This window comes from Miniopterus natalensis, chromosome 17, assembly GCF_054644295.1.
Source record: "Miniopterus natalensis isolate mMinNat1 chromosome 17, mMinNat1.hap1, whole genome shotgun sequence".
Taxonomy (NCBI): domain Eukaryota; kingdom Metazoa; phylum Chordata; class Mammalia; order Chiroptera; family Miniopteridae; genus Miniopterus; species Miniopterus natalensis.
In genome coordinates this window covers 13,174,874-13,181,851 of record NC_142097.1, presented here as the reverse complement: position 1 = coordinate 13,181,851, position 6,978 = coordinate 13,174,874, and positions in this window count along the sequence as shown.

Sequence of the window (6,978 nt, the reverse complement as noted above, 5' to 3'; positions counted from 1 at the left end):
TCACTCTCTCCCTTCCCAGGCCACCAACCCTCTCAGGGACAGAGAGGCTGTCCCTGAAGCTCCCCCTGCTCCCTGCTCTAGCACCCCTGCTCCCGTGCGTCCTGGGAGAGCCCAGCAGAGCCTCCAGGTACAGAGTACCATGCCCTTAGCCTCTCTCAAGACATCATCTCTGGCCCCACCAATCTCCAGGTGGACTGCTGAGAATATGCTCGGCTTTCTCAATGCTTGGCTCAGATTTTGTGTTCAGAGCTCTCCTCAACAGTACAGGACTTGTCACCTCCTTTGTTCTAAACACTATGCTCTTAATAGCACAGCATCAGTCCCTCTGGTTTCTGGATTTCTCAGCACCCTGGCGGTCTCTGCAACTAACATGCTGATCATCTCTTTGAGTGTAACCAGCCCCATGTCTGTCTGTCTGTCCACCTGGAGGGAACAACTAAGCCCCCTCCCCAGAGGCAGAGGAGGCAGCCCCTCAGCCCAGACCTGCTTTACTGATGCTCAGTGTGGCTGGATCCCGTGCTGGTAGGAGGGAGATGCTGGAGAGAGGGACTGATATATCTGAGGAGACTGGAGGAAGGGCAATCCAAGCAGATGGGACAGCCCGAGCCAAGACCAGGGGACAAAAAGTTAAGCGAGTGGCAAGGAGCTGGTGTGGCTGGAGAGTCTGGGTTGTTCGTGGGGAGCCCTGGCAACAAGAGGTTTGGGAAAGGATGGGCTGAGTTGTGAGGGCCTGGAACACCAGTTGGGAGCTGTGGCAGATCCCCAGGGCAAGGGGGGACATGGGACGGCTTCGGGTTACATAGGAGATAGCCACCTTAAAGAGAACAGGCTGTGTGTGGGATGCCATGAGGGGCACCAGAGCAGGGGGCCAGGGGGAGACTGCTGTGGACGCCATTGGGTTGGGGAAGGGTGGGCTGGCCTAAAGATGGTCAGGGGAAAGAGTTGTGTGGACAGGAGGTGACTCTGCAGTTAACGGGGGCCATTCCCAGCCTGAGCTGCCTCAGGGAACTCCTCCAGAGTCATGGAGGTGGGGTGAGGGACAGGTTTCTGTAAGAAGAGCCCAGTTGGGTGGAGTAGAGCTGGGACCACTGGTGATCCTGCCCCAAAGAGGAAAGCTTCCTGGAGGAATTGTCTGGAGCAGGTAGTCATCAGACTGGATTGAGGTTTAGAAATGTCACAGCTCCCTACACACACACTAAAAGTAAACAAACTTGGGAGAAGAGGAGCTATTCAGAGGAGGCACCTTGAGGCAGGGAGCTCTGAGGAGGGGCCTCAGGGTCAAACAGGTGGAGCAGCCCCTTGGGAGGCCATCGTAAGCAGCCAGAGGCACAGAAGTGAAGGCCAAGGGTAAAGAAGAGGGATGAAAGGCCTGTCTCTCACACATCCCTAAGCCTCTGTTTTCTATTCTGAGAAATGGGCTGAATGGTCCCCAGGACCCTGTATCTCTATGTATGACAGCTGGTTCTCCATCGTCTCTGGCCTGGGCCTGCCTGTGGGTGTGGGGCAGTACTGGGCGGCCAGGGCAAAGAGGTTCAGGAAAACTCTGGCCTGGGATGCGACAGCTGTAATTAGCTCCCTGAGTCACCAGTAAGCCTTGCGTTCTCGCCAGCTAGACTCTCTCAATGTCTCAGCATCCCTCTCTCTGGATCAGGCCTCCACCTGGGAAGCAGGAAGCCATGCCTTCCCAGCCCTAACACTGACTGAAATAGCCTTTCCCGGGAGATGGACCAGGCCCACAGCCACAGGGGAGCCCCACACCTCTGAAGGCCAAGGGTAAAGAAGAGGGATGAAAGGCCTGTCTCTCACACCTCCCTGAGCCTCTGTTTTCTATTCTGAGAAATGAGCTGAATGGTCCCCAGGACCCTGTATCTCTATGTATGACAGCTGGCCCAGCTCCTGGGGAATGCCTGGGCCCTGTCCCTCTCAAGCTCCGGAGCCACCTTACCCCATCCTGAAGTCCCATCGCTCCTGCCCCACAGAGCCACATCCCTGGGGCCTCACCTCTGGCGCTGGGCAGCTGGGAGTCCTCCCTGTACCAGATCCCCAAGCCTCAGGGAAAAGTTCCTGGGTCCAGAAGAGCCTGTACTCTCTCACAGTCCCCATGGCCAAGAGCTCATGCTTGGCTTTGTTTCCCCTGCTAAAGGCTCACACTCCCTCCCAACCCTCCCCTGAGACCTATCCACCAAGGGCAGACAGGGCCCAGAGTGCCCCTTAGGTCCTTCCGCTGGGCTCTTCCTGGACTCTCCTGGGCTTCGAAGGGCACTGGCTGCCTGTGTGGCCACTCACCTGGTGAGGGCCGGGTGGCAGAGGCTGCCCTTGCTCTGAGATCACCGAATGTCCCGGGCCCAAGGCCCCCCGGTGGGGCTGTGGCTGAGGCAGCAGGAGGTTCTCATCACAGGCAGAGAGGTGGCTGGAATGAGGCTTCAGAGGCAGAACTGGCTGGGCCACCTGCCCTCGGCGCCGGGCAGGCCACACCCACCAGCCACAGCTGCAGTGCCCACCCGCCCACGTGCCATGCCTGAGTCACCTCCACGCCCACATGGCAACCTCACCCCAACCCAGGAGAAGGTCAGGAAGCAGCAGGTGTCAAGGCTGAAGTTCTGGCCCCAACTCTTCCTTCTCTTGTATTAGATGCTTCCCATCATGAGCCTCAGTTTCCCCACTTGAGAAATAGGAATTATAATGCCCACTTCCCAAGGATGCTGAGGAGTCAGAGATTCTGCTTGTGGGAGGGCCTAACAAACAGTCACGTGTTCTGTCCTGACCCCTGGAGGCAAGGCCACAGCTGAGGGCTGGACTAGGTGACCTCAAGGCTGCCAGCCCCAAGACTTGGTATCAGTCCTTCAAAGTCTGGGATCAGGTCCCCTCAGAGACAGACAAAGTCCCCATTCAATGCTCCCACCAGAAATTATGCACCACAGACCTTGATATCGGACAGCCTTGCCCACTTCTGACTATATGACCCTGGACAAGTCTTTCTCCCCAGCCTCAGCTTCCTCATCTGTGAAACGTGCATAATAAACTCACCTCCCCAAGTTACCGAGTTCCTATGGGGATTAAAGAGGAGAACACGTGGAACGAGGCCCAGAGAACAGAAAGAACTCAATAAACGGTGACGGCTATTAGCTGTTATTGTTGTTATCATGCGGATCCATTCTCCCAGCAACTGCCCTGGACACCTGCCTCCAAAGCCAGAGCATCGGGGAAGGCTCACACCCTCCCTACGCTCAGGCCACAACTGTGAAGGGGTGGAGGACGGCTGGGGCCGCCCTGCCTGTCTCCACGTCACTCAGGAATTACACACTGGTTCCCGCAGGCAAGACAGAACTGATAGGAGCAGGAAGTCTCTGCTGACGGGGATGGCACTGGTGACTGATGAGCCAGGGACTTCCCTGACTGCCATGGGCAAGCCCCTTGGTCCCTCATCACCAAAACCTGCCAGGCCTGGGGAGGGGCAGGAGGCAGGGCCCAGGTTCTGACCATGGGACAGCAGTCCCTGTGCCCAGGAAAGAGCAGAAAACCTGGCTTTGGGACCAGCAGGCCTCAGGTGTGGGTGAGCTAGGGGGCTGCTTTTGCTGTTTAAGTACAGGGGGTCCCGAAGTTCCCGTGCACACAATTCAAAATCTCACACTGCCCGGAATTCCACATTAAAGGTCAATCTTGGCTCAAGCATAGTCCTCCCTCTATTACTCAGTTAATTGCCCTCTTGACCGAGTCTCTCACCCCTCCTGGCTTGCTTCTGTCTGCCTGAGAACCCTGGGGGCAGGGCTGTTGCCAAATTCCAGTGTTTATGTTTTGCCTGTGTCAGCACATTTTCTCAAAAGCCAGACTGAAGCTGGTTAAAAAGGCCCCTGCCTCCCACCCAAAAGGCATGCCCTGTGCCCAGCAAGAACTAAGGGAAACCCACTCTGCTATGCGTGGGAGCAGGGGCCACGTCTCAGACAGAGGCAGAGCTATGCCCCGACTCCCACCCCAAACACATGGAAACAGCAGCTCCAGCCCTTGGGCTGGTCTACGTTCAATCCCATTGAATCCAACAGACTGTGACAGCCCAGGGTGACAGTCAAGGCAGGAAGCCAGGGACCAGAGTGGGATTCAGAAATGGAGGTGGTCACCCTCCAGGAACTATGGAACCCTAACCCCACTTGGCAGGCTGTAAGGACAAAAAGGACTCAGGCCACCAAGGAGGAAGGAAGTCCCTCTAATGGGGAGGTGGGAGATGGGTTCGGGAAAGAGGGAGCATTTGGGTTGAACTTGGAAGGAGGGAGGACAGTCTCCACAGAGAGAGCCACAGGAGCAGGGACTCGGAGGCCGGAGAGCTTGGACGTTCAAGGAGTGGTGGCAAGCTTGGGCAACATTTAAACTCAGTGGGGTGTCAGAGGTGCTCTGCCGAGTCCAGCTGCAGCCCCCTGAGTGACCCCAGGCCCCTGAGTCAGCCCTGACCCCTGTCACAAAGGGCTGTGCTGGCCTAGCCTTATAGAGCATGGCACACAAGACCCTGTTGGGGATGCTGTCACCAAGGTGGCCAGGCAGGGAACTGACTGGCTGGGCTGAGCCAGCACCTCACCCCGAAGGCAGTGCCTCTGCCCTCTAAGCGCCAGCTGCTGCCTGCCTGGCGGGCCCCCTGACCCGGGTTAGGCCCCCACAGCTCAGCGGCAGGTGTGTGGAGCCGGGAGTCCTGCCTCCTTCCGCCAAGCCTGGATCCTCCGCACAACCGAGTTCTGCCTGCTCCGCCTCCATCGCCATGTGGTGCCCTTGAGCACTCATTCACAGCTGCCCTGATGCCTGGGGGTGTGGGAGGACTGGCAAACTGCCCCCACAATCCAGCTGCTCATTCCCTGGTGCAGCCGAGAGCCGTGCTGAGGGCACACTTCATCAGGGACCTCTGCGCCCTCTCTGCGTGAACTTTCCAGCAGAGCCTAAGGAGGACCCCCGCATGTGCCCCCAGCTCTCCAGGCTGAGACAAGAGCGGAAGCCTCAGTCAGGGGTGTCTGTCTGCACCATGTCAGTGCCCATGGAATATAAAATGCCCCGCAAACAGAAGACACACCAGATGCCGCTCCTCCCTCCTCCCCCACCTCCTGTCTTGCAAACACCAGGCCCCAAGCAGGTCCACAAGATCCCCCAAGAGGAGGAAATGAGAGAAGGGGTCTCTGTGGGGTGAGTGCGGCCAGGGAGGGGTTGACCCCTTGACCCACTTGAGCAAACATCCCTCTTGGTGCCATGAGGAAGGACGGACCAGGCAGAGCTTCGTCAGCAGCCTTGGGCCCACCCGACGGTGGTCAGGAGAGGGTCTGTCTGCATCCTGTCGGCCACAGCTGTCCTTGAGGGAGGACAGCCGAGCGATGTCCTTATTGGGGATTCTGGGTTGGGCTCATCCTGCCTCCAAGTGATGGAGGGGGCATGTGGGGACAGAGAGATAAAGAGACAGCGACAGGAACAAACAAAACAGAAATAGACTCAGATACAGAGAACAGGCTCATGGTTGCCAGCGGGGAGAGGGGTTGGAGGACTGGGTGGAAAAGGTGAAGGGACTGAGAAGTACAAATTAGTGATTACAAAGTAGTCCCAGGGATGTAAAGTACAGCACAGGGAATACAGTCAATAATATTGTAATAACTATGTATGGTGCCAGGTGGGTACTGGAAATACCAGGGGAAGCACTTTGTAAAGTTTATGGCTGTCTAACCACTATGCTGTACACCTGAAACCAATACAAAATAATATTGAATGTAAACTGTAGTTGAAAAAAAAATTTAATTAAAATAAAAATTAAAAAGAGACAGCAACAGATTAAAAAAACAAACAAAAAAACCCAGCTAGTTGCAGGTGTGTCCCCCTTAAACAGCCCAGGTTCACACCAAAGGTTGTGAGCATTAATTTTACAAAACAACACCCACAAGATTCCTTCCAGCTCTAAGTCAGTTGGAAAGCTGACCCAGTTTGCAGAGACTTGTGGCTATCTCACATCTACAGGACATTTTGCAAGGAACACCTACACGTAAAGCAGGGGTCCCAGGCCCACACCAGGAAGTGAGAAGCCCGGCTCTGCGGTCCCATCCTGGGCTTTGGGGTCAGACTGCCTGGGCTCGGACCCAGGCAATGCTGTTCACCGGCTGTGTAACCTTACTAACTGTCCCAGCCTTGTTGTTCTCATCTATAAAATGGAACTAATGATAGCTTCTCGTAGGCTGTTAGGAGGCTTGGAGGATAATGCACACCGAGCACTTTGCATAAACGCTCAACACGCTCTGGCCGCCAGCATGTTCTGGCCGCCAGTCTGCCTCCTCTATGTCCATCTGCCATGGTCGGGCCACGGCCCACCTCACACCTTGTCAGCAGCCCTCGTGCTCCTGTCAGGCCTTGTGTGTGGAGGCAGATGTGACCCTGCAGAACAGGGAGGGGGTGCCCCAGTGTTTCCTCCAGATACCCGTCTCCCGGGAGTGCTGAAGCCCCAACCTCAGCTAATGTTGTCCCTCTTTTCGTGAACCAACATCCAACTGCTCCAAAACTGGGCAGCTCACCCCACACTCCACAGACATTGACACAACCCTGCCAGCATCTGGGGCAGCTCCTCTGGATCACTATTCGTTGAGTTTCCTTTCGTAAAGCAGGAGTCAGCAAGCTTTCATGCACAGGGCAAAAAGGTAAATATTTTAGGCTTTGCAGGCTGTTTGGCCTCTGTTGCAACGACTCCAGTCCACACTGTAGCATGAAAGCAGTCATCGACGGTGCAGAAATGAATGGCCATGGTGTGTCCCAATAAAAGTTTGTTTACAAAAGCAGATGGCAGGCTGGATTTGGCCCATGGCCCATAGTTTGCTGCATATGGTAGGTGTATGCATGAGGAGTTACTCACCCGTGGGTAACAATGAAAGGGTGACCTGCACACAGAGAACACATACACACGTGCACGCACACATGCTGCACAGAGCCAGTTAGCTATGCTAGCCCAATGACCGGCACAGAGCTCACACT